This window comes from Catharus ustulatus, chromosome 1, assembly GCF_009819885.2.
Source record: "Catharus ustulatus isolate bCatUst1 chromosome 1, bCatUst1.pri.v2, whole genome shotgun sequence".
In the NCBI taxonomy this organism is placed as follows: domain Eukaryota; kingdom Metazoa; phylum Chordata; class Aves; order Passeriformes; family Turdidae; genus Catharus; species Catharus ustulatus.
The window spans coordinates 82517551-82544970 of NC_046221.1; the positions used below are offsets into that span (position 1 = coordinate 82517551).

A 27420-nucleotide genomic window follows, 5' to 3' on the forward strand; every position below is an offset into this window, starting at 1 on the left:
CATCACTAGTGCAGCAGCCAATGCCTGGCACTTCCAACCACGGATGCAGTCTCACCAAAGCCGCTGTTTTTGCAAGACAGCCCAGAAAGCTCCCTTGGACAGTCTGATTTTATTTGTTTGCGTTAAGAAGACCAGAGGAGCTCCTTCCCAGGTGGAATCCCTCAGCAGTGAGATTTCCAAAAACAGCAGGGTGAGACAGGCAAGAGATTCAAGTCAGGAGCTAGAAGATTAGAAAAGAAGGACCAGGTAGCAGACCCACAGTCAAATTACAAGGGTGATGAAAAAGAAGTTCAGGACTAGGAAGGACTCTGTTTTTTCATTCCAATGCACAAAACTTCTGCGTATTTGAAACAAGTACTAATATTCAAAACTTGAAAGGGCTTATGGGTGGAGATCTGGCTGTGAATAAACCTTATATTTATCTATTATTTTGGCTCTATCAACAGTGTAAGTTTTCTCTGTGGATGGAGTCAATAAACTGGGATGACTAGCTGCAATTCTAATGAAAATAATGTCCTTTGAGGGGGGTTTTGGGAGTACAAGGTACAGCAGATGATCTAAATCAATACCTTCCAATTCCCTGGCCCCTTATTTGGGGATTCTCCAGAGAGACCAAAGGCTATTTTGTGTCTTCACCCTACAGCTACAAACTTGTCCTTCAGAATAAAAGACATATATATCTGTCATCATGAACCATGGCCTGAGCTCAGTCCTCACCTTGATGGCATCATACACAATGTCCACAGCAATCACGTTGTCATCTCCCTCATTCATAGATGTTCTGCTTTATTTAAACAAAATTAAAATCCAGAGTAATTAGAAGTGGATCCAAAGAATGGTTCTCTATGAAAGAAGCCCAGATCAGTATGACTGTGACAACTACTGGCCTTTACGCAATATGCAAACCAGCACAGCCACAACTTGACAGACAAGCTTTGTCTTTTATAATAGCAAATGTTTCCCCCAAAACTCTGTTCTGGAAGGTTTTTCAACTCACTAATGCAGTCTAATTATGAGTTTGCAGGAATTTAATTTTCTACAGGAATCAAACAAATCTAGTTCTTCTTGAAAATGCGACTGACAATTCAAGCTATCACAAAAGGGTTGCGTTTGCTGGTGGATTTTTTTAATTTAGTCAAGAGTCACTTTTGTTTAAAACTAAAACAATGTGTAAAAAGGAAAAAAATCTCTCCTCTTTCAGTCAGCAGAGGAAATCACATTAATATTTCTTCAACTGGTAAGAAGTTTAAAACTGTTAAATGCTTTCAGCTGCCAGAGCTCCAACTTTTCCATATTGCTAGAGGATTTGCATGAAACTCTGTTTACAACCAAGTTCTCATGTTGATATGATCTCACTTTAGTGAACATCTAGATTTGGGAGCCATGTGCATGCAAACTGTTGGGGTCTAGTAGCATGAATTATAAAGTTTTACAAGAAGTGGTTCTGGACTCATACCTCCACTCATGACACATGTATGCCAGCACACAATTAAGCTGATGACACAGATCTTCCTGTGTTCTGCATGTCTGCCAGTGCACATACTGCATGTTATTGTGTGATTATCAAGGTGTTGCCTGAAATAAGCTGAGTAAGTTCATGGCGGAAAATATGTGAAAATATAGTTCATGTGAAAATATGGATTTCTAGAAAGGATAAGCAAGGGAAATGGCCACATAGCCACCATGCTAATTTAATTTAAATACAGATAAGTGAGCTACAGTAACATGGCAAGGAAGGGCATAGAGCCAAAGCTAGATGAAAAATTAGTTCGAAGACAACAAAACTGTTTTTAATGGGATACACTTACAAATAAGGACAGAGAAAACTGGGTATATCCTAACAGGTTAGGATATAGTTTCTAACAAGTAGCATTTAAAATAGCTTCTTCAGTCAGGAGAAAATGTGCCAAATAACTTGTTTTTTAAGTAGAAAGGAAATAAAAGCTACAGAGAGAAATACTTCTATTCTCTGTCTCTAAATTTACTGCCATTGTTCCACAGAAAACTCCTGGACAGATATTTTTTTCTGAACTCCAAATCTGTCAGTGCAGAATTTCCTTCGTTCTCTATCACCTCTATGTTTCAAATGGTGAGGCACTCAGATGTTTCTCCCAGGGTCAATGGCTGTGGGAGAGCATGCAAAGCCAGCTCATTTCCTGCAACACCATACTCCACACATCAGCTCCAACTCAGAACACACATGGCAAGTATTTAACAACACAATATTTATCCTGCTTCAAGCATTTGTCATCTCTTAACTGATATGTTTGCTCTTCTCCATAATGTCGTGGTAACAGTGACATTCCAAGAGAGGTTTGCAAAAACACCTGCAGGTGATTTGCAGTCGTTTGAACCCTTGGTAACAGAAGGCACCTCAGCACTGAGGGCCATTTTCAATGCATTGTGGCCCAGTGGATTGTCAATACAGTGTGCTGTTCAGTCAGGAAATGAGACACCATAAGAAGTGCCACATTTCTATCACTAGCAGCACCAATAATTTCTTCATGAATCTGTCAGTCACTGACCCATCCACAGAAGAAGATGACAGCGGAACTTTCAGTGACCTAATAATCATTCTTGTGCTTATAAAAAAATACTGTAACATTCGTTTTCTTGAGCTCTGTAGAGGCTTCTACTCACTATTACACAAACAGGATGAGAAAGCACTCCTGTGAACTATTGTATTTCAGTGCACATGTCAGATCTTACTTAGCTTGCCTCTAAAAGTATTATTCATTACAGTAATGTCATCAATTCAAGGCAACTGGATGGAAAGAATGGGCCACTATGCAGAAAGCTGAATGTTCCTCTAGATATCACTAGGGAAACTAGCACTGAATAAATCATTAAGTGGCACAGTACTGTTGGAACATCAGATGGTTACAAGCAGCTTAAAAGGCTTCTGCTGGTACCTCTTCGCTGGAGGATGGTCTTTTTCCAGATGAAGGTCTCCAAGGGCAGGAAATGAGAAAAGGGAACAGCATACAGGAGCAGAGAATGAATAAATTCCTCTTACTAAAATTCTCTTTTGTGAGTAATACCAGATCCTTCAGAAAAAAGGTATCTTCCACTTGTCACTCCTTGAACTCTCACATCCTACATGCAGCATTCTAGACCTATCAGAAAGCTCTTAGATATGATTGCTGAAGTTACATAGAGCATGTGTGGACTGCAAACAAGGAAAGGGTTTCCACGTTTCCACATTTGCTTCATTCTGCTAATTTAAGCATCTGAATTACAGGCTCAGGGGCTATCCTGAGCACTCAGGTACCCTACAGAAGCCTCACATGCTCCTAGCCAAAGCTCCAAGTGAAATAAATTACAAATCAACAATACTCTCCTACATCTCCAGCAAAGTGTGGAATGGAAGAGCCTGGAAAATCTGGCCTGATTTTGAATTTATCCTCTGGAGAACCTCTGTCTCCCTTGCTGTACAAGGCCTGTAGATCTGAAAAGAAGAGCAACAGCCAACACAGATCTTTCACCCTCTCTTCAGTGACACCAGCTATTCCCAGTGTGGACTACATATTCACTGATGCAGGGTTTACATGCAGGGCCAAGTGATGCTGCTGAAGGAAAATGAGCCCCCCTCTCCCAGTACATCTAGTTAGGAAACATTGGCCAGAGCAGCTAGCACATCTTCCCCATTTGCTTCAGTTTTTCTAGTGACAGCGAGAAACCCATAAGAACTATTTTCACCACCTCAGATCTCACTGAATTTGCCTCCTCCCACCAGATTTGCACAATTAGCAGCAAAAGTCAATCATGCACTTACCAGCACTGGCCAAAATAGAGCAACTTTGCGTTACTGGAAACTTTGTGTATGAAAGGGAAATGTAGAAATAATCTGAACACCTCATCCAGTGGTGACAGGTTTTTACCCTGTTCTTTTACAGACTCCTTATTTTATACCACCTCTACCCTGTTTTTGTTTTTGTTTTCAGTCTCCTCTAATGACACGCTTCATTGCCTTGAAGAAGGATGATTACAGGAAGCTGATGTAGCAATTCTGTGGCTCCAGTCTATCCCAGACAAGCACATACCAAAGCATTTCTTACAGTGCAACTCTTCCATGTTGACTATGTTTGTAATTGGGTTTTCACTGTTTTCTACATCCTGATTTGTGCGCATTTGGTATGTTTTTTTCTTCAGGTAGGAAGATGAGAGAAACTTGCATCAGTTCTATCATTGTTAATCCATTCTTTGTTTTGTCTAACTTTGCTTCATTTCTTCTCCATAGTACAGCAATCGTCTTAAATTTGTCTAGCAGATGCACATCTACACGATCCCGCTATATGTGCTATGTGACCATCTACCTCATTCTAAAATAGTTAATCACATCAAGATGTAATTTTGAACATGAGCCCCTCTATCACCAACCAACCACACATGAAATACCGTAATAGCAGAAAATTAAGTCAAACACTATAACCAGGCCCTTTCCTTCTGCAGGGGTTATGTTCTGCATCCCATTGAGTATTTAAAGACTATTGAAATAGAAAATTGCCAGCAGCTCCCTGATTTCACTACTTGTACAGAGTAACTTCCATTTGTCACGCAAAGTCATGATGGTCTAGATTTTTATCATTAAAATTAATCCTTGGGAAACTGTCATTATAGCTACTAGGCTTTTGCCTGAAGGAAAAGGTTATGCTTCAACAGTGCACTCATATCCTCTTCATGCCAAGGCACCAGTAGTTTTACAATCACCATCATGATGTCATCCATCAAGGTTGGTATCTAAGGCCCAGTCATATTATACATTCAGTTTTGTATCCTTTGTAAGGACAGTAAGTCTCTAATCAAAATGAAGATCCTGCCATCAGTACTATGGTTTACATGAAGTACCAGGTCATGCTGCTCTGAGCAACTGCTAAGGCAGTGAACACAAAATAAAATCTTTTGAAAAGACCTAAAGGTAAAAAAAAAATCCCTGGATCAGCAGATCGTAATCATATGTGGCACCACTTACCAGGCTAAAATCTAAACTATGCAACATGTGACTAAAAAGCATGTGGCTTTCCCAATGCTATCACACTAGTGGGGCACTTGGCAGTACACAGCCAACAAGTCAGGCAACTATACAGACTACTTCATTCCTATTCTGCAGAAGACAATACCAAACACATCAAAAGAGATCAGTCTATGATTTATATCCTAAGACAGAAGGTTTTTATTAATAAAACTGTTTACTCAGAGTTAAATTCCATTAACCGTACTTAAGACAGAATTACTACACATCTTGCCCCCAGGCAAAACCTGACCATTCCACATGTGTTACAAATCAGTATCTCTTTACATTTATTGGTGTGCAGAAGAAAGTCAAAGGATTTATTTTCAGATTCTGGCAAGTCAGGAATCTTCCATGTTTGAGGAATCCCATTGCTATCAATCTATTTCTTTTTTAAACCTATGAATTTTCATACCAAATAACCAATAGATATTTGTTTATATTAATCACATTTCTCCATCTTGAAGTAAGACAGATGGCATCACTTTAAGGGAAGAGAACTGTGAGATACAAGATATTGTAAATAAAATTTTAAGGTCCTTTCCATTCTGCATGAGGTTTCCCCCCTTCTTCCCCCTGCATATTTTTTTAATCTTGAAAGCATTTCCTACTAATGCATGAAAACCCCATTATGCTGCATATGGTTTCTATTATCAAGTCTATAATGCTTTCAGGAATTTCTTTGATTTCTCTGGTTGATACCTCATTCTTTTCATTCCTGATTGACACAGAAGCAGCAACCCAAGTCCTTCCTAAGTATCTTTCTTTAGTTATAAATCAGTCTCCGTTCTGCTATAGCATACCTCAAAATGGCCTGCCTTTACTACCCTAGTATGAATGAAGGTAAGGCCTTGAATATTAGTTTATTATTATACTTTTTATTATGTATTTGAAGATCATCCAGTTTTCTTGCTTGAAGAACTAGATTTTGCCCATTAGATTTACATTGCACACATGGACATTACACTTACACACCTAAATCAAGACCTGGGATTTGTCCACAAATGTGTACCAAAACCTGAAGAATACTCTTCATACAGATGGGACAAAAAAAACAAGAAAAGAAAAGAAAAAAGGAAAAGAAAAAAAAAAAAAGCAAATAAAGCAAACAAAAAGCCTCCAAAATTCTTGTTTTCAAAATCAGTGCAAGATCAGCTTTCCATGGCAGATTTCCAAATAATTACTAGCTTGATGGTACCTGAGTGTCTGAAAATGAAACCACACAAAACTCTCCCAAGATTTCATGGGAAGGCCTGTTTCCACCCTGCAACCAGGTTGGGTTTTTTTTTTTCTTTTTGTACCCTGCTCAGTGCGTGCCATTGGGCCATGGGTGGGTGCTGGCACAAGGGAAGAATTTACCATTGTTCAGATGGAAGCCGTCGTGTACACAAGAGGTTCTGCTGCAGGACTTCATGGTTCACTGCATGGGGGAAAGCTACCAGTGGAACACAGCACAAACAGAAGAAGCTTCACTTGGAAAATGCAATTTATTCCACAGACTTGATTTTGAAGGATCAAAACACAAATCCTCAAGGACTGGAAACAGCTCTAGACATGGGTCAGAAGTTATAGAGGTTGCATACTCTGTACTCTTAGGGTAAGCATATCCACCAAAGTTATTCCACTTTCTGAACTAAATCAACCTTGTATCACCATGTTACTTCAGAGGGTATTGTATTTCAAATGCAAAAATGTATGGAAGAGGGTGGAGGGGAGAGAAAAAAATTTCACTTGATCGTTGCTTCAGGCAATAACTTGAACAGTGATTTTACCATTTTTACCCTTTTAATGTTAATTTTAACTGGACATTATATACTCAGAAGTTCAAATGAACTGAAAAAAGCCCTGCTGCATGATTGTATTTTGGCAGCTACATACAATTTCTTTGTATTACACAATCATCTATTTCATACATGAAGCATACAAGAATAGACAGAGCCACCATGAATTTCCCAATGTTTTGTGTTTATTCTGTCCACAGATCAGAGTTGGTGTTCCCTGGCTAAACTGAAAGAGACAAAAAGAAATACCCACTGCATACAATCCACTTGCAAGGGAGATCACAAAACAAAGCTTTTTCCTCACATGATGTTCTGTGAGACAATGAGTAGAGAGCAAGTGCAAAAACCTTTGGCCACGTCCTTGCTTCTTCTTCTTTCCCTCATCCCTAAAGGTTGTCCAGAATTCTCAGAAACACCCTGAATACAAAAGGATTTTGTGGGACAAGGTATCTCCCCTGGAGAGAACAGTAGCAGGAGATGCTGCATCTTCCTTCAGTATGGCACTCCCACTCCAGACTCTCCCTGGCTTAATGGGGAACATCTACACAGGGAAAAACCCCTCAGTGTTTGACGCCTGGCCACCAGTTTAGGTGGTGCCTGGCAAGCATCTGGCAAGCAGAGAGGGGACATTTAGACATATTTTAGGGCTCCGATGGCTTCTTCAGAAGAGATCTTAATTGGAAACACTGGAAATATGAAGTAATTGCTATGCAAGGGGCCTTGGGGTGTATGTTTTCTAGTGAATGTTCACCACCCTCGAGGGGGAAGCAATAAAATCTACTGCCATCGCCTGTTTAGCAGCCCACTGCCAATATTCTTTTGTCAGGTTTAACTCCAGCCTGACTAACACACCAGTCGTCTTCTGTTCAGAAACTGTCATTAGCTTACAAAATTATCCATTTCAAACAGATTTAAGCATGATCCCTCTGTATGTATCCGAATTTTGGACAAGAGTTGGGAAAGAAGAGTGGTGAAGAAGGAACAGGCACCAATGCCAGCATAGAGACGCAACAATTCGAACAAAAGAGATCTCAAGATGTCGCACTAACACGCACGCACAATCCTGATAGATTGCTTCCCCTCGGCAGAGGGAGATGCTCCAGGAGCCCGCCCTCCCGGGGCGCGCAGCTCGCGCGTCTCCCGGACGGAGCCGGGCAGGGAGCGCGTCCCTGCGGCTGCTCCGCGGGGCTCCCCACTGCGGCACTACGCGGCACCCGCCTCGCCCTCTGTGCTCTGAGCGACCACGATCGACCCCACACTGCTGCGGAGGGACCCTCTGCACCCCGGCTCCTGCCTCCCAAGGCCGCTGAGAGGAGCGGGGGCGGTGTGGGAGCGGGGAGCTCTGGGGACACCCGCGGGAGCTCGCCTGCCGCCGGCCGAAACCCGCTGCGGGCGGGGCGGGGGCGGGCAGCACGGCCGGCCTTTCCCCCTTCCTAAATGCCAAATTTTGTGTCGCTGAGATGAGGGGAGACACGGGTGGGGGAGCACGGGTCCGCTCCGCCATCGCGCACAGTAACAGACGCCAAAGCTAAGCCAGGCGCAGTGCGGGAAGGAAGGGTGACCCAGGGTACCCCGATGATCCGGCCGGGGCTGGCTGGGGGCGGGGGGAGCGCCCGGGGGTCGCGGCGCAGCGCGGAGCCTTTGTTCCGCCGCCGGCCCCATCCGCGCCGCCTCCGCGCATGCGCCGGGCGCAGACAAAGGCGCGGGCAGGGCGGCGGGGGCTTCCCGCATCCCCCCCACTCCGCATCCCCCCCACTCCGCATCCCCCCCACTCCGCATCCCCCCTACTCCGCATCCCCCTCCGCCCAGCATCCCTCTCCACTCTGCATCCCCTTCCACCCCGCATCCCACTCCACTCTGCATCTCCCTCCACTCCGCATCCCCCTCTGCCCCGCATCCCACTCCGCATCCCTCCGCGCGGAGCCCGCCTGGCGTGGCAGGAGGGTGGGGGTGTCCCGAGGGTGTGCGTGTGTCCGCCTCCCATTCCCCTGCGTGAGCCGCCACGCCCAGCTGAGGCGCGGGGAAAGCGCCCTGCGGGAGCCGCGTTTGAAAGACACGCGTGTGCGTGGGGGAGAGGCGACTCGGTGGGTCGGGAGGGGAAAATAAAAAAAAAAGGTCGAGGGGAATTGTAGCTTTCTTTGGTGGGGAGGAGAACGGAAAGCCAGAGAGGTGATGGGGACCTGTGGGAAGCGGAGGGCGGCAGTCGGTGAATATTCATAGAACAGGCGCATCGGGGTGTAGGGCGGCAGCGGCGGTCCCTGTCCTGTTTGACGGGTCCGTAGCCCCTGCTCGGAGAGCCGAGCCCCCGAGCCCCGGCGTGCTCTGCCCCGCCGAGAGCAGAGCTTCAAGCCCGCCGGCGCGGCCACACACACGCGTGACCGCGGAGGCAGTGCCGCTTCCGCGCTGCCTCGCCGGGTACAGCCGTTGTCGCCAGCCACAATGGGCAAACGCCGCTTCCCTCGTTCCTCGCCCGCCCCGACGCTCCCCGCACCCGGCGGAGCCCCTCAGCAGCCGCCCGGCCCCCCGTGATCCCCCTGCAGCACCGCCGCCCCCCGCCCTGCCATCTTCCTGGCGCCATGCGTGCTCTTCTCCCAGCGCTTCCTTTCATGGAGAGCTTAGGGCATCTTCATTTTTTTATTATTATTGTTTTCCTTTTTTTCTTTTTTTTTTTCCTTTTTATTTTAAATTATTATTAAGAATTAAGCAGACTCCCTTTGGAAACAGGCTAAAAGCACCGAAAAGAAATTCGGCATAAACCACTATTATTCCCACCACACCCACCGCTACCCCCACCCTTCCCCAAGAGAACCTTCCCGGGCATTTAAATCTCATGGAATCGCCTTCGGTCCGTTGTGTGCCTCGATCCCGCTCCCAGGTGGTTCCCTCTCGAGGAATCGAGCTCCTCGCAGCGATATTCCTAAAATGTGCCCGGGCAGGCGCCTCCCGGGCTGCTCCACTCTCTCTGCTCTTACCGATTCACACGCACATCTCTCTCCCCACAATCGAGACACAACGGAAGGGGGAAAAATGATAAAAATGGCAAAGCTCTCGCGGGGTGCTGTGTAAATTGCATAAGTGAGACACACCGCGTCTTACCTTTATGTGTTTTTCCTCTGTCCCTGTCGGTGTGTTTGTGTGCTGGGGTGTCACAAAGAGAGTCCCAGGTAGCCCAGAGCCCCCTCGCCTCGCTCGGAGCGCTCTGGCTCTCGCCCGCTCGCTCGCCGGGACTGGAGTGCCTAGTGCCTGCTGGAGCACTGCCGCCGCTACCGCGGCTGCTGCCTCTGCATTTCTCACTCTCTCCCCCTCCCTCTTTCCCTCCCTCCCCCCTTCCCTGTGACAGTCTGTGGGCAGTTCAAAAGCCACACGCTTTATTTATTTATTTTCCGGGCGGGCGGGGGATGCGCTGCTCGGCGCTGGCGCTTAGGGGGCGCACGGACCCCAGGTTTAAATATCAGCCGTGCAGGCTGCGGGGGGGGCTGGATCGCGGGTCCGCGAACGCACCTTGCAGCATTACCCCCCCCACATCCCTCAAAAAAAGGGAAGGGAGCGGCCAACCTCCCTGCCCCGAGGAGAGCGGGCGCGACACGCCGAGGTGCGGGGCGCTCCGCGACCCTCCGCACCCGAGCCGCGACTGTGCACCTCGGGGCGGAGCTGGGATGCTGCGCGGCGGAGGGAGCGGGCGAGCCGGGCCGCCTGCCTACACCTGCAACCCTCTCGGGGAGCGGGAAAGCCGCTTGCACGGCGGAGAGGGGAGGCACGGGCGGAATGCTGGATGCTCTTGGGCCTGGATGCTCTTGGCACGCTTAAGGAGAGGGTCTGCCTGTTAAACACAAAAGGCAGCAAAATAGAGGAAAGCAACACATTTCTCAGGAGAATGGATCTCTCCCGGGCGCTCCTGCAGCTGAAGAGCTGGCCTGAACGTCGCTGGGGCTTCAGGACGGGTATCCCTCAAGCTCTCCCCCTGTTCCAAAGCATCCCTGGGGCCGCAACAGCACAACCGAGGGTGCTGCCCGCATTTCCCACCGCCCTCCTTTTACAGCCCGGCTGTGGTGAGGGCCGGGTCCGCCCTGCTCGTTGCTCCGCGCCCGCTCCATGATGCGGAGCCCGGCGGCAGCGGGCGATGCGCGGGGTTGGGGCGCCCTCTGCTCCCCGAGCGGCGGCCGGGCTGGGCTGGGCTGGGCTGGGCTGGGCTGGGCTGAGCTGGGCTGGGCCGGGTGACCGGCCCCGGGACCCGCAGCCCGGGAAGGCCGGTGGAGCAGAGCCGCTGGGAAGGGACGGCGGTGCCGGCACGTTTTGGGGGAACCTCTGGCTCAAGGGGCGCGATCCGGCTACGCCGGGGCTTCAAAGCCAGCAGCACCATCTTTCAGCAAGAACAATGGAAGCTATTTCACATTTATCTGGGAACAAGGACCGAGTGAGAGACGCGTAGTAGGCTCGCGACAAGGTTAAGTCCAGTTTGCATTTTCGATGGATATGAAGCGAAAGGGCAGCAGGACATGTGGAGAGGGAGGGCGCGGCCGCCAGGGTGTTCTTCTGAGGGCCATGGTGTGCGCTGTGATGTGCGGTGCGAGGAGTCACGCTTCCCGGACATTCCCGTGAAGGAAAACTATCGGGCAATAAAATGCGTTTGAGTTTGTGTTTCACACACCGCACCCTGCAACCTGTAGCTGTGCCGAGCATCCACCCAGCCCCTGCGAGGCGGGGAGCTGGTCCGAAACGCCAAAGGAGAGGTCAGGGACGACCTGGCAGCGCGGCGGGAGCCTCCGGTGTCCCCCCGCGGTCACACAAAAGCCCCGGGTGGGAAGAGAGGAAGGGAGAAAAGGAGTAGCGCGGACATGGCGGGTTCACCGGGCAAGGACAATTCCTTATATTTTCGTGAAAGCGTTCGCAAACCAGCCTTCTCCTCGTATTTTTATTTTATGGGGTTTTATTTTCCTAGTTCTCCTTCGCATCTCCTCGTTTTCCTGTGGTTTAAGCCTCGCTCTGCAGCCGCCAGGGCATAGAGCTCTCCATGCCACACCTGCCCCCATGCAGCAGTCTCCCTTCCCGAGGCGCGGTGCGGGCTGGCTGTGCCCTGCCACAGCTGGGGGAGGGCAGGAGGGACCCTTTTCCCCCCGCGTCCCCAACAGCGATATCCCTGCGCTCCCGGGAACCGGGCTCGGGCGGGACGGGACGGCTGAACCGCGCGGGCGAGGTATGCAGCAGCCAGCGTTAAATTGGGTAATCGAGGAAAAAGAAGAAAGGGAAGGGGACACGCCCTGACACGTCCTCGGCCATGTAGAGGGAAGGAGGTAGCTGCTCCCCACGGAGGCGAGGCGCGTCCCGCCCCCGCGCTGCCTCCGCGTAGCCAGGGAGAGCGGGGGTCCGCCCGCCCGCTTTCCCGGGAGCATCCCTGGAGGGGCAGCACTGGCGCCGGCGTGCTGCAAGGTCAAGGGAGAAAATCTCTCTCCTCGGTTTTATTTCTGAGCCAAGAGTATTTGTGAGGCGAGAAGTGAGAGGCAAGATGGGTCTAAAATTTAGCGGCGGAGAAAGCAGAGACGGGCACAACACTGCAGTGTGTCCGCAGAACGGCTCACTGAGGGGCTGAGGGGCTGGGCTGGGCTGAAATCAGTCCTGGACCATGGCTAGGGCTCAGAGGGAGTCCCAGATTAGGCTGGGCCGGGACCATCAAGGCTAACAGTGCCCATGAGGCCATAGCATTCAGACTGTCGAGACTGTCTTGTAAAATTGCTCAACCAACACACAATGAATGTGAAGCAATATTAGAGGGAAAGAAAGAGGATGTCATTTAACCTTGTGTTTAAATGTTAGGCAATGAATGCTCACCTGCATGAAATTGAGCACTATCAGTCTTTGTAGCTGAATTACACGTTACACAGGGTTCACAACATATCTCAGAAATAAAAGTGTGTTCTGAGTAATTTGCTTGGAAAAGCCTGTACAACTAAAAATGGCACAGAAATAGCTACTATCAGTTTGTGAAGGGTTTTGATCCTTTTACTGTTTTCAGCAGCTAGAGGGCTGAGATGGTAACCATAGTTTGCCAGCTAGTATTCTTTTAAATACACCTACATGCTAAATTATGTATCTCATAAGAGCCAAATTCAAAATTAATCAAATGCTCATTTCGGTTACTCAGCTGCATTAAGCTAAGATACATATCTGAATGTCTTGTTTAATAAAAGTTATACTTTTAGGCAAATGGGTATTCTAAACAGCCTTTCAATATCTTTGTCTTAACTAAGGGTGTGTAAGGTATCCTCTCCTTTTTCTTCTGAAATGGAAAAATGGTATCTGGAAGAAGAGAAAGTGCAGAACAGAGACACCTGTAAAAAAGATTAATAACCAGATCTGTTGTGGAAACAGGCAAGTCTAGGCCCTTTTGTGTAATTAACAGCTGGTTTTCTGAAATCCACACTGTTGCTCTGCTTTGACAAAACCCAAGCTACCTCCGTTTTCTTAGCCAGCTCTTCCTGTCACCTATTGTCACTTACCGTATCTCAGTGTTCTTCCCTCCAGCTTCAACATTTCAGGCCCAGCCTTGTTCAGCCCTGTCTCTCAGGTGTCATCTGCCGTCATATTGCCATCTTTTCCAGAAGGAAACAAATCCAATCCTAAATACTCTTTCCTTATCTTTAATTTTTATTGTTTGTTCTTCCAATTAATAATCAAGTCTTTGTTCTGTGATTATATTAGGTCTGACAAGAGCCACAAACCATGTCTCTTTGCCCAGCATTTCTACAGCACAAGTCCAAAATACTCACAAGCCCACCTTCCATTTCCTTCCACCCCTCTGTCTCTATCCCTGTCACCCACAACTCCATTTTTGTGTCTGATTGCTCTTTGGACTTTTTCCTCAGAAGAAGCTAGGATCAGTAAGAAGTACCTATGATGGGGTAGCAGGGGAGCCTTCCATTTTAAGCCATAGGAAGAGAGATGACTAACAAACAAGAAAAAAAAAACCACACAAAAAATCACCCAACCCAAAACAACAAGCTAAAACCCTCACCTGTGCCTCTCTTTCAGCCTTGCAAATCAAACACTGCCTTCCTCGCACCTACAATCACAACAAAAGAAGCAAATCCAGGCTTCTGGCCGATCAGAGGGCTTCCCAAACCTGCCAGCTCCGGTTGCAGCTGCAGGAACGGCACCCCCCTCACCCCGCCTCCAGCACCCAGCTGCTGCCCTGTGCTCTCCTATTCCCGAGTTTACACCACGAGAGGGAGCATTTTGTTCAGGTTATTTGCAGAACCTGGATTTCCCGGTATCCAGGCGAAGAGAGCAACTGCAGTTTCCCGTATGTAGAGATTTTCCCAATCCCGTTTACTCCATAAGCATTTTCGTAATAATGTTTTTCTTTTTCTTTCACCATACTATGCAAATTTTAAGTATTTCTTAAGATTGCTATTCATCTAAAGTAAATTTTATAATGAATATCTAAACTGTAGTTACAGTATAATTCCCTGTTTTTTCTCTTGGTTATAGAGTCATTTATTCTTGGGCAAATGCAAGATGCTAGTGTAAGACATATCTAAAATTTTCTATTTGCAGTAAATATCATTCTCCTCTCCTATATAACTACTAGCTATATAAATTTCAAAAATTAACTGCAATGGCATAGGCAGACACAAGGTATTATTTCATAAATTTGCAGACAAAGCTCATAAAATATAGAGCTTTGATCAAATCCCAAAATAACAACTTGATAAGTCACTACTGGAACACTTCAATCCAAATTTAAGTTCTGACATAAGACAGATGCAAGCCTCTGATAACAACGTTAATCTGGACAACCAAAGTCCTATGGTGGTAGGTGTGTCTGAGTCTAGTTTTACTAGACTGGTTCTCTTTATACCATAAGTGGTGCTTTGTGCCTATAGCCAGGTAGGGATACGTGGGTTGTGAACCCTGCTTTACCCCAACGTTTCTGGCTTCAGCTCAATCTATAACACAAAGCATATGTGCCTCCCAGGAGGTCCTGCACTAGCCATTGATTTTAAAAGGCTTCTCTGCTCCACTGAAAACTGCATGCAAGTTTTTCCAAAGATGGATATATTTGCTGTTCTGACAGTACAATCGTCTGGGTTATTTCTGTCTCTTACCCCAGTTACCCTAAAGAGTTAGAGTTGCTTATGCGCAAAAGAAGCAAATGGGTTCAACTACCATAAGCTTCCCTTATGATTTATTCATTCCAGGCTTCTGCACGACCATCTATAGGCTAGATCTCAGACTCCTTGCTCCATTTTCACTGGCAAGTTTCACCAAAGAAATAGCTGAATAAGGTATTCACTGTTTGGCTTCTATGGCCACAAAAATGTCTTTCATTAACAGCTGGAGTGACCATATCAATATCTTGATAGTGATCAGAATTGGCTTCTCTTGTAGTATTTTATTCTGTTCTCATTCAGCTACTAGAATGTCAGTAATGCAGGAGCAAATGCACACCTGACTGGATGATCAAACAGATGTGACAGCTACCTACAATGTACCTCCTAAAAGGCAGAAGTGAGTGCACAGAAGAGAGTGTCAAATACCCTCAGAGAAGAAAAACATTATTCTTTGTTCCAATACTTGGTTTTCTGATCTCTGCAATGAAGGATGGTTACATACTTTACTTATTGAACTAAAACATTACTCTGTCAGAAACACAAGTTTTTGGATTCCTACCCTGAGGGAGAACTTCTGGTTGGGAACTCCAGCACCATGGCCCCAAAGGCACTGTTAGGCCTGACTGCCCCTGTCAAGCCTCCCCTGGACTTCCCCCACCCTTGCCCATGACTCAGTACCCCATTCCAGCTCAGCCCAAGCCATCAGTCCCCATCCCAGCTACACCACTCTTGTCCTTGATCCCATCCCTATCTCTTACTCAATCGTCTACTTTTTCTGACTGAAACTTACGGATGGACAAACGGGTCTGGTTTATCTCCTTTTCTTGCCCCTCTCTCAGCTCCTGGCTCCTCCTCCCTCGTGGATTAGCCCCTTGTTTGCTACTCTGTAATATCCAGTTTGTCACAGGGGTCTGCCGGCACCTCAATTAGCTGTGTAAAGACAGCCCAACATGCAGTTCCTTGAGGTAACTCCAGCTTAAGCCATTTGGTTTACCTGGCGCACTGCTCCTTGGTGAAGGCACTCGTGACACTGGTACCACAGCTTTCGGATACACATGGGGCCGCTTGAGGATCACCTACATCTGTACTTTTGCAAACACAGTCTTATAATTAAAACTCTCCTAACAGTGCCAGTATTACCTCAGAGTCAAAGCAGAGAAAGTAAAAGATGAACAAATTTTTCTGACAGGGCAAATGTTCCCGAGAGCCAGCTTTTGTTGCCACTGTTGACATCTCTTGACACCACTCCCATCCTGGAAGCTGACTGTGGGAAGCCCTGGGGACCCATTGTAGGCGATAAATGTATAGGATCATTTGGTTTTCTTTCTACTGTCTTCCTACTGCTTATAAAATTATTTTCTGTACCTTGCCTGTCCTTTCCCACCCTCTCACAATGAAAGGTATCTCTAGATCAGGAACTGACTAAAATGAGGTGCTCTATGGTGACTGAAGTGGGCATGGAAAGAGTTTAAAGCTTCATAAATAATAGCAGGTCTTGTGCTATACCTATACAGCCACCTTTCTCAGTCCCCTTTATTCCTTCAACTTGGAGGCACTAGATTTAAAGGTGTTTATTTATTGTGTTATTTGAACCAAAAACAAGCTACAAATGGCTTGTAAAGAGTCAAACAACAACAGTTGAGGAGGCTAAAGCTAAAAATATTTGTAAATGCTAAGATGGAAGTGGCTCCCTCAGAAAAAGAGTCATTGTGCTTATGCCTCTAACCCATTATTCCTCAATTAACAACATGTCCATGGAGTTGTTGAGAATACTCCTGTGTGCAAAAACACTCCTCTGCTTCCAATCAAGAGCCAATGTGGAGATTTGTCTGAAATCAAAATGTTAGCAGTAGATGGTCACACAAAGGACCCAGCGCTTCAGACTACCAAGAGCAAGTGTGAGCAGCTATGTGGTAAGTTATGCACCTCACACCTAGAGGACCTCTTTTCATACCAGAGATGGGTACATTCTCAGAGCATGGGCCATGCATTGAGCCACAGGATTCTCCATGCTGGAGCAAGACAGGCTGTCTGCTTCCTGAATGCTTCTTTGAAATGCTACACTGTACTGATATTTTCACGTTCACATTTTTACGTGCCAAGTTTAGTTATAAGAGAGGATGGGTGAAAGTGCTTGAGCTTTAAATAAGCCTTGTAATGTGCACTGCCAGCTGTTTGTAGCTGAATGACAGAGGGTCTGTAGCCAGGCTGTACCTTTTGCCTTTATCGGGTGAACCTTGTGGATGCTACAAATGAAAGAGCATATGGGGATTCCTGACATATGGTAGGATCAAGGTTGTCACAGTACATAAATCTAACACTTCCTTACACACACAAAAGGGTTCCAGCTTTACTGATAAACTACTGAAGGAAAAAGATGAAGGCCAGTGGCATCTATGGAGATGCAGAAGCTGATAACTGACTGTACCCCAGCACAGAAATATCAGGCATTGCCTGCTTTATCAACCACAGTTTGCTGACCAGTGTAACTGGACAAGTTCATGCAGTAGAAGCAGATGCTGCTTTTGCTTGCCCAGCAGCTCCTATTTGTTTAGGGATTGGTAGCAGCCTTGATGACAGGCATGGCTGCTGCTGCCACCACACTGGCCTTCACTGAAGATCAGTTAATTTCAGTCACAACCACTCAGACCATGCAAACAGTAACTCCAGCTTCTATTTAGTGAGTTTAAAAGCCGATAACTTTCCAATGGGACAAGGAGAACATAATCTTTCTTATCAAAATCACTAGAGGAAGTCTCACTACTGGTAGGTCCAACACAAAACTCTGAGGACAAGCCACTTGTTGGAATGGAAAGTTTTAACTTTCTGCAAGTCTTTTCCAAGTGTTCCTGGAGCTTCATCATTTCCAAAAGAGCAAAAGTCCCAAGCACCTTCCGGAAGACTGTGACCAGCAGTCCATGGAAGTCTAGACTTCCTCAACATTTGATTTTTGTGAAGAGGAATATGGTTTTATTTCTGGTCAGTCAAGTTCACAAAATCCAGTTTGTATTGACCCCATCTGCTCTTTGGTCTTAAGCAAACTTGTGTGTTTTAATTCACCAGTCAAGATAAAAAGGCTATGCCACATCTGGAGTTAAGTACCAGGTTAGTAAATGTGTCTTGGATTCCATGAGCTCCATAATCTTGGAGCTGAGCTGTTAACAAGTAAAGGTTACTACTCAAAATCTTTAAAGGGTTTTTGCTCCAAATATGGTAGCCACTGCATTAGCAGGAGGGCTTTCAGGCAACTATTTATTTGAGCAGAGAAAGTGAACTAGGAAAGGAGAGCACAACACAGTGGCCAGTGAACAATTAATTAATAGTGTCTAAGAGATGTTTTCGCTCTTTTTTGTACTCTCCCTCTCCACTCTCTCCCCTTCCTACTCTTACATATCAGCACTTTGGCTCCTTGGCAGAGGTAAGGGTTTAAACCATTTTTCACCAATGCGCAGGAAGTAATAATGTAAGTAAAATCAAGCCAAAATTGACTGAAAATCAAGTCACAGTCATCTTGCTTTTCAGCCTTCCATCTGCACGGTCTGTCCTGTTGCAGTGTGGGGCTACTTTTCCCAGTCATACACCTCCATGTGCTGTAGGTGTTAACCAAGGCAAGTAGAGCAGTAAGGTGCTCGCTAGCCTGCTCTACGGTGTGAGGATCATAAACAGCACAAGCATGGGTGATACACCTTCAGTGGGAATAAAAGAGCCTGAGGCAACAAGGCCAGATTAGTGAGGCTGTATCCCTCTTGTATTGGTAGCAAATGGCTGTGATGTTGGCTCAGTCACCTCCTGCTGCTTGTCCCAACATAGCTAGATGACTGAAATTATGCACCAGGGAGGAAATACTGCTGCCAGAACTGCACCTAGAGTAGATGATTTCCTCCTTGCAGAAAAGAAGGGCATTGGAGGGGTTATCAGATCAGTTCAGGAAGAAGCAAACCTACACACAATTTTTATCATGGAAGCCACCAATACTAAAAATAAAAATCCTTACTGTTGCACATAGAAAGAAAAGCTGACCACGGCATTTTGGGTCAGTCATATTCTGAGAGAATATTGGTTTTCCAGAACAGATGTAACAGGCTTACTTTTGAGGATTTCATGGTGAATTTGCAGTGATGTGTAATAAATGCATAGGCATGTGCATATTCTGAAGTTCCAGTCTTGTTCAGTTTTCTTGTTCTGCCACTTCTACTCAATGTCTGTTTATTTGGTGTGTTGAAGTTGTTCATGTAACAAAGCAAATCTTCTTACCTTCTTTCTTTGCATATTATTTTTTAAAAGCCTGTTTTTAAGAAAAAGTATATCCTGGCATAAATAATTAGGCATCTGAGCACAGATAGTAGAGGATAAAACAGGAGATTCCTCATGTTCTTTCTCATCTGCTTTCTTCTATCTATAGAAGCAAATACTTGATAGCCTTTTCTATGGCACATTGGAAATTTTGAAATTCTGAAATTATTTGCAAAAATTACCGGTTACAGGGTAGGGCTTTCTCATGGAGGAACAAGCCTGTAGTCTGCAATTTATTTTACAGTCATGAAGCAACTTAGTCACAAAAGCCACAAGATGCCCCAACCACACAAAGAAATAGGAAGTTTGAAGGAAGGCTGACTTCTCCTGTTCTCTGTTCTCATTGACACTTGTAAGGCTACTTTCAGCACAAAGTGCAAAGGCACTTGAAGCTGGTACAGCTCATTCCCAATACCATGCAATGAATGACAGATGTTGAAATTTTGCCTCCACTTCCAGTCTGCTGCTGAAGACAGAACAAGATTTACCTCAGTCAATGGCAGGAATGTTGAGTTCACTACAAGGTCGTTGGCCTGTAAGAAATCATGGCATGAATATACTGCAAGCTCCTGCACTGTTATGGTACAAATGCTGAATTGGACTGTTTTTTAACATGGTATACTAAAGTTGATATTGTAAACAAAAATTACATGTCAGCAGTTTGACTACAGGTTGCTTTCCATTTGATTGCTTAATTATCAGTTTCTGGATTTACGTGCAATCCAATTTTATTGATTACTGCGACCTTTCAAAATAAAGTGCTTAAATATAATATTTCCTCTTCTCTCTCCAAACTAACAACTCTAAAACATATCTGCTTTGAGATAAAGGGAGGGGAAAAGGCCATAAGCTGAAATTACTTCCTTATCAAGAAATTTTCCCTGACAATCTGAATTGTGTATCCTTCCCTGATACACAGCCCAGTAGCAAAATAAACTCCTTGAAATGCCAGATCATAAAAATAGAGACACATCACAGCATATTACAAGAGCTGTTTTGAGGAGTTGTATAGTTCTGTTTTCCACTCAAATCAGGGCAATCATTAATATTATACTAGTCCTGCCATGGCTTCGTCTAGAGAAGTCTTGAAAACCTCTAAAGTTTGAGACTCTGAAGCATCTTTCATAGCTTATTTCAGTGCTGCATTACCATCTTGGTAAATAATGTTTTCCTATTGTTGTATTTGAACCTCCCAACTCACAAAATGTGTCCCTTATTTTTGTCTGCTTTGTGCTTGCTACTGTAAAATGAAATCTGACTTTGTCATCTTCATGACTGCTTTGTGTGATTGTAGGCTATCCAATCTCCCTTTGTCTCTTCCTTACAAAACTAAATAAGCCCAGCTCCCTAAATTTTACTTCACAGATTATGTGTTCTGTGTTTCTTGCCACCTTGGTAACCTTCTGCAAGACCATCTCCCTTGTGTATTGTGTCCCAGAGCCAGACATGTTAGTGTAACTGTGGTCTCCCAAGCAGCAGATTAAAGTGAGGAGTAACCTTCCTTGATCTGCTAGCCATGCACCCCTGAGAAAACCCTTAACCATTTGTTTATTCATGATGGGAGCACACAGTTGTCACATGTTTAGCCTGGCATTTGCTGTCACACCAAATAACTCCTGTGGTCCCAAATATTTGCCAGTGAGGCTGCTGCTCTTCCAGGCAGTTCCCTGCTAGTGATACATTGGGTTATTCTGCTTGTCATTATGAGTCCCACTTTCTCAGGTCACTGTGAACCTGGGAAGAGCTGTGAAGTTCTGCCATTTGAGGTCAGTAGCTGCCCCCTAATATATCATCATCCACAAATTTGCATCTTCAAGACTGTGGGTGAAACACAGGACAATATGGGCTGTAGTGCTACCCTCTGAAGATCTGCACTAGCTATCAGTCAGATCTCAAGCCACTGAATTCTATCCTTTGAACCTAAATTTCTACTCTAGTCAAGTTCAAACTTCCTGAGCTGCTGTGAGATTTGGGTTACAGTAGGAGATGATGTCAAATTCTTTCCTGAAGTCAGATGTATTCACCTATCAATCTGCCCTTGCCTTCATAGTCAGTCATTCTGTCAGAGAAGATAATTGGCTAGCAAAGGAGGATTAATCCTTTGTAACTGTTGACTAACCTTCATTTCCTTCCTGTCCTTGGGTTTGGAAATGTCCAGAGGACACAGTCCTAGGTTACCTTACCTGAATGTTATTATTTTTTACGGACAGAGGCACCACAACCACATCAGCCATCTCTGTCAGCATCCACCTCTTCCCACGAACTGAATACTTCATCTAATGTGTTGTGGCCCCTACTCACCACCTCTTTCCAAATATATGCTAGTACACACAGAGCTCTGAGAATGGGTTTTGTCTGTAAAGCCAAAAGGATTTATTACTTCAGTACTTTAATCATTTCCATGTTTGTTACTAGACCCTCTCCTCATTCATCTACTGACCTACCTTTTCTCTGAGCTTCATTTTTCAGCTAACGTTAACCTGTAACATCTCATATTGCCCTTTCTGATTGTGGCCAGTTTTAGCTCCAGACCCACCTCCTATTTTGACCATCCTGATTTTGTCTGTATAACACTTGTCCTAATGCATTGCTCAACAATATTGTTACACTATTATTTCATTGTCTTTCTTTGTTCCCACTTCTTGTCCATTCCTTTTTTTGGGTGTGTTTTAGTTCATTGAGAAACTCCTGACTTAGCCAAACAGGCCTTCTGCCAGAATTCCCAATCTTCCTGTCCAACAGGATGGTTTGTTCCTGAGCTCTCGAGAAGTTTTCTTTAAAAATTAGCCAGCTTTCCTGGGCATTTTTCCCTTTCATGGCTGCTTCCCAGGGCACTCTGCCTAGCAATTCCCTAAAAATAAACTGAAGTCTGCTCTCCTGAAATACAAAATCCAAACCTTGCCGCTATCCTTCCCAGCCCTCCTTCAGATCCTGAGCTCAATCATCCTGTGGCTACTGCAGCCCCAGCTGCCAACCATGACTGCATTTTTCACTAGCTCTTCACAGTTGTGAGCAATAGGTCTGGTAGTACTCAACCTGTGGTTGAGCCTCTAGTGTTTGTATTGTGAAATTATCACAACGCAGTTCAGGGGTTTCCTGGAATGTTGCCATGTTGTTGACGTCTAGAGGGTTGGAAAGCACAAGGGTGAGAGCATACAAGCAAGAAGTCTTTACTAATTTTAGAAAGCCTCATCTTCTATGTATTCTTGGTCAGGCAGTTCTTACAGACTCCTCACTGTACCCTCCTCCTCTTGACACAGCAACATGCTCAGTGAGCATGTCCTCCAGCTTTATGCCGAAACACTGAACAGTCTGACTCTTAATAAATGCTCTTCTTCCTTGTTTGTCCCCTCTTTTCCCCTGCTCATCCTTCCTACAAGGCATACCTTTATTCCTGTCTGATCATGGCGTTTTAGTTACTGTTCAGCAGGGATTTATGCTGTACAAGGGAGGAATACAGTATCTGTATTCAAGTTATTCTTGTAGCCTGTTTCTAGCTAGCTACCCGCTCACCTTCACAAGTTATGCAAAACCTGCTATGCTAAATGCTTCATATCTTGGAGTGAATAGAATTCTAGGACCTGTCCCTCTTAACTTTCTGCACTCAGGGGTAGATGTAGCTGTGATCAGAAAGGGAACAACACGGTTTTTCCCTGTGATATGTTTCACAAGCACAGACAAGGTATGAAATTAGTCACCAGGCAAGCCCCAGCACTCAGATTCAGTTTTCTATCCACACCTGCATTTGCACCCTTGAAAATGCAAGAATGGTTAAAATAACCATGACTTTGCCTACACTGTGATACTACAGTTATGCTGTACATAAGAATATTCAGGCTGAGGAAGAGAAGAAAGAGAACTTGCTTTCAACTTCAAAGTAGTCAGCACATTCCCTTAACTCAGGAAACTCTCATAAAAATGTAAATATATCCTATTTCCTATTGTATTCAGTAGTGCCTATATACATGTAGCAATACAGTTCACAGCAATCTTTTATAGAGCTCCAGCCAAGCTAAATGCTTTTGAAATGCTAATGAACACAATGAAGCAATTCTTCATAATCCAAAACACTTGAGTGCCATGCACTCAATAAAAGGAAGCATCCTTAGAAAAGGCTGTCTGTCCCCCTTCATATGGGAAACACTGTATAGGTTTGGTCTGTGGAACTTTTGAGTGAGAATTCAAAGCCACCTTCAAAAACTCACGTGGATTTCATTATATGCCTGATCACTTATAAAGCAGCTATTTTAAAATGTGTTTCAGCTACAAATAAGGAAAATTATATTTGCAGTCCATGTAACAAGCTGTAAGTAAGACTGTATGTGGCTTGTGTATACCTCTTCAATTTCTCATGCCAAACAAATTTCCTTACCAATGGACTTATGAATGCAGCTTCCTAAGGAAAAGGTACGTGCAAATAAGCAGATACCCTCCAAAACATTAAAATCACTAATGTCAATGAAATGGCATTTTAGATTACTTTGGATTTGTTGTCTTAATCTTAGGGCGAATGCCAGTTGTGGAGAATTCGTGTTTTCTGCATTTGCTACTTGCTGACAAGACAAAGAGCTTTCTGGACTACAGGTTACAGGACAGTGTTGACAGTGCTACTGTTCATGTTCTATATGAAGGAAGGTATGGAAAATAAAATATTTGCAAACAGAAAAATGCAAAATCTAAACTTCTTTCCCCCATCCCCTTTACAGCTTTGAACCTATTGGGCAGTTTTATTCAACAGTGACCACAGAAATCTCATATGAAAAGCTATTGTATTAATTTCTGGAAGGACTCCAGTTTTGCTCTGCATTAAGAAAAGGTTTTAATGTCAATTTACACCTCAAGAAAGCATTGATATGAGCACCCTGAATGCCTTGGGTTTAGGAAAATGTTGGACACATCTTTAGACAGACAATGGAGTCGGGAGGCAAAAAAGTTACAAAAGGCACATTAAAGCATTTCTCTTAAGGCACACGTACATAGCAAGTCAGCATCTCATATAAACGGGACCAGATGTGCTGTGCAGATGTTGGATGGTCTGATTTCACTGCACACATGCTTTGCAGTTGCTGTGTGCACACGCAGCCCAACATGTGTGTGTGTGTGTGTGGTAGACACTGGACGCCAGCCACAGGGATCTGGAAACCAAACTTCCACTTGTTACAGAAACTTCAATTGCCCAGAGTTCCTTGTTTCCTTGCACAAAGCTGTTTCTCTTGATACTTTAAATCTAGCAAGGCCAGCAGGAGGATCACTTCCTTCAAGCTCTGCGAAGCTCTGTAGTGCATAATTCTCACAGCTTCCCAATGGGCTCCTGCCTTTCAGAAGGGATCACAGAGCACCACAAACTTGTGTGCTACCAATATCACCCACTGCTGTCAAAGGAGTTCAAGGCAATGTAGTTTTAAGTCCAGGATGGTGGGTGGTCTTCCTAGACTCTTGGCTTTCTATAGCGTGTAAACTCTCTCCAGTAGCATCTTAAGTAAAATAAATGATTTGTCATGTGTCTGGTCCCTCCTCTGAAAAATCAAGCATAGCTTCCAGACTGCCTCCCTGGGAATAAGCTGAACAGCACTGTTTGCTGCACTAGTGTGTCCCGCTCCATTAGAAACTGGGGATCTTCCCAGTTGATTTAGTGTTGGTGACAAATACCCTTGGAGAAAATAGATCAGCACCATTCTATGCAGCAGGAATTGCTAGAAATGGGATTATCAGAAAACTTCATGTTTCTGCTCAATTACCAATACAGAAATCAAGCAGGATCCCCTTAGGACTGGTTTGATGAGAGGGAAAATACTCATTTCAACTATTTACAATTTGAATCAACTTTTGAAGGAGTAGAATGTTTAATTTATGCTTCAGTACTACAGAAATAGCAGATTTAATAAGAATCAAACTGTAAGAGCATGAAAAGGGCCATTTTTAAACAAGTAAAATTATTTAGTCTTTCCTAAAATGATTGCTGGCACTGCCATTGGAAGTGCATTTTATGCTACAGGAACATGGTGTTATAGCCAACCCCTCAACATCTTTATAATTTCAACCCAGCTGACAACTGCCAGAACTAAACAAGATCTGAGTAAGGTCATAATAATACTTTCCTTAGTAACACACCGTTCTATTTGAGAAGTGTAAAATATGTGAGATTTCTCAATTGTATTTAAAAGAATTGGAGCACAGTGTGTTATTTTTGTTGACATTTGTTGGGCTTCTAGTGAACAAATAGGCTAGAAAGATACAAACAGGAAATTCTGTTCACAAGATAAGCAGCTGCTAGCCCCCAAAGCTTCAAAAGTTCATAAGGGCCAACAAATTTTCTTTCTGTGCCTGATTTAATGAATAGTCAGCATTCCACACCAGCCAAAGGAAATGCTTTGGGGACAGTTTTTACAGAGGCAATCAAATCTTGTGTTTGTGTGAAGAAGGACAGAGCTTGTCGTTTGTTTGTGAAATAACAGTTTCAAAGGTTATGCTTTCACCACAAAAATCTTGAACTATTGTCATTTCAAAATGCTTGAGAACTAGCCTATTTTGTAACTTACTGTTTGGTTTCTGGAAAGAGTCTTAGTCCAGAACATGTCATTGTTTTCACTTTGGAAACCCTCATGATTTTAAAGCAGTTTTCTTGAAAAGTGTTCTGGTCTGGCTTATGATCATTCACAAGGAGCTAACAGATAGCTGCTTCAGTCTTTTGGTCTTTTGTTTGTGGCCCACAGACACTACAGCTTTCAAGTAAACACAAAAAGGAAAGAATAAAAAAGCTCATCAGTAGTATACTACATTATCCATTAGTGAGCTCTTAAAATGGTCTTCAGCAAATTTCTCAGGGCTGTGTGGGAAGATATCTCCAGCTAAAATAGATGACATAATCTCATTTATTACTTCTCTGCTTATTTGCATCAAAGTTTCAGACCTCCTGAGTCACTGTTAATTCTGGAAATCCTATATTTCTTTGGAAATATTTGCTCTTGGAAAGTGGTGTTTTTTGTTTTTTGTTTTTTTGTTATATTTTTATACATAGAACATGTCCAAGGACTGTCCTTGATAGCAAAGAAGTGATAGATTTAACTTCAGAGAGTATCATTTCATATGAAATTGTGAAATAAAGATGAAATGCAACAAGTTAATGCAGATCCTGCATGATTTATTTGTAGATGGGTGGTGATATTTTAGAGCCCTGAATTCCTTCCAATGGAAAAAACATGCTGTAAAGAACTTGGCATTCATGATATCTTAATCCAAAAGGTAAGCCATGCTCATTGCAGGGAGATTGACATAATAACTTCAAACCTTTCACAAGCCCAATGACAGAAAACATGGTAGGCCTTCAGTCAAATTGCTCTTCAGTTCTTTTCAACTTATAAGAAGAGAAATTATAAAATTTGTGTTCTGCTAAAGTTTGGTAATCTGACAATGGAACCTGACAACCTACACAATAAAAATATCTACATAATGCAGCATTAATTTCTTTCACAAATGCTATCATTAATAAAATGAGAGTTTTCTCAAGGCTTATGCAATGAGGGAACAGACGACCACACAGCTGGTCTGACCATGTTGCATTCAAGCTGCTTCTGGGCCATGGCCATTCCAAATTGATAGGCACTTGAGTATTCAGCAGGCTTGGACCATAATTAATCTGAATAGCTCCAACCATTTTCTCTGTTTTTCCTATCAGTACTACAGCCTCAGAAGGTGCAGGTGTAACTCATTTTGGAAATGACACTATGAAATGGGAATAAAATTTTTTTCAGGTTTCAACATGACAAATTATACTTTTTTTCCTCTGTATATAACATGTTATTTTCTTAATATTGACCCAAGTGCACAGCACTGGAAGTGAATTGTAGCTTGTTTCAATACATTGATCTCTATCTGCACATTTGAAAATACATTTTCCCTGGAAAATGTTGAATACTTTTATTTTCTTCTTCCCTGTTGCTTTTTCTTTCTTTTTTTTAATATAAAATGTTCTTTTCAAAACAGAAATAGATGCTTCTGTTTTGTTCAAGTTTGAAAGCTTGAATTTTATCGGGAGAGAGGACATTCTTTGAATTTTGTTGTGTTTATGTGAATGTGCATTGCATTATTGTATATTTATATAGAAGAGCTTGTATAAAATTTCACTAATTAAAATTCACTGCATTGTTTTAGAAATATATTTAAATGTCTAGTCTACAGGAAGCTTGAATTTCACCTGGATCATATTCTAAATTAGTCATCTATATTT

General features: G+C 44.2%; 1 protein-coding gene across 1 annotated transcript in view; it reads right to left on the reverse strand.

Annotated features, from left to right (window-relative positions):
• Window positions 1-10097, reverse strand: part of BASP1 (brain abundant membrane attached signal protein 1) — a 50854-nt gene extending 40757 nt beyond the window's left edge. Inside the window, exon 1 of the mRNA XM_033067410.2 lies at window positions 9889-10097. The gene's annotated coding sequence lies outside the window, so the exon portion shown is untranslated. The remainder of the gene's footprint in view (window positions 1-9888) is intronic.
• Window positions 10098-27420: the final 17323 nt, after the last annotated feature.